This window comes from Cebus imitator, unplaced genomic scaffold, assembly GCF_001604975.1.
Source record: "Cebus imitator isolate Cc_AM_T3 unplaced genomic scaffold, Cebus_imitator-1.0 Scaffold99, whole genome shotgun sequence".
In the NCBI taxonomy this organism is placed as follows: Eukaryota; Metazoa; Chordata; class Mammalia; order Primates; family Cebidae; genus Cebus; species Cebus imitator.
This window is the reverse complement of record NW_016107414.1, coordinates 5083446-5084041: the sequence shown is the minus strand read 5'-3', so window position 1 is coordinate 5084041 and position 596 is coordinate 5083446. Positions and strand designations below refer to the sequence as shown.

Sequence of the window (596 nt, the reverse complement as noted above, 5' to 3'; positions counted from 1 at the left end):
AAATGGTATCAAACGGACTGAAAGTGAGGGTGGGGGTGAGGGATAGGGCCAGGAATCCATTCAGGAAAGCCAGTAACTGTCACCAGGGAACTGGCAAGGGAAAAAGGAAGAGGGAGGCATGCAAGAGCAAGAATCCAAAAAAGTTGAAATGGTTAGGGGAGAAAACTTCCAAAGACCGTGGAGTATGTCGGAGGCGGGTACGACAATAGCAATCTTTTCCTTTGCAGCGGACAGGGGAGGAGTCCCTACTCTGCTGCAAACTCTGGATGAGGGCTGGGGATTGAGAGCTTCCCAGAGAGCATCACAAGAAGGCGTCGCACCACTCTCGAAGGCATCCAAAGACTGCTTGGCGTTGGCGCCACAAGTGTCCTTCAGCCATTCGCAGAAGAGGTCTTCATCTTTCTTTAGCACCAAAAACTGGCCAAGGACAACATAGGTCTTGTCAAAGCCCCTTTCCTCCAGCTTCTTGCCCAGGACTTCACCAATCCCAGCCAGGCTCCACACTGGCTTTTCCCCCATGGGCTCTGACACGAAGTCTTGGTGCTTTTGGGAGGTTGTCATCTTGATCAGGCTTAATCGACAGCTTCAGTTCCCGT

The 596-nt window shown here is 51.8% G+C and overlaps 1 pseudogene across 1 annotated transcript; it reads right to left on the bottom strand.

The window, feature by feature from the left end:
* Positions 1-46: 46 nt before the first annotated feature.
* LOC108310000 lies at positions 47-596 on the bottom strand (annotated as a pseudogene). The gene has a single exon (XR_001827583.2). The product of XR_001827583.2 is annotated as a barrier-to-autointegration factor-like (transcript).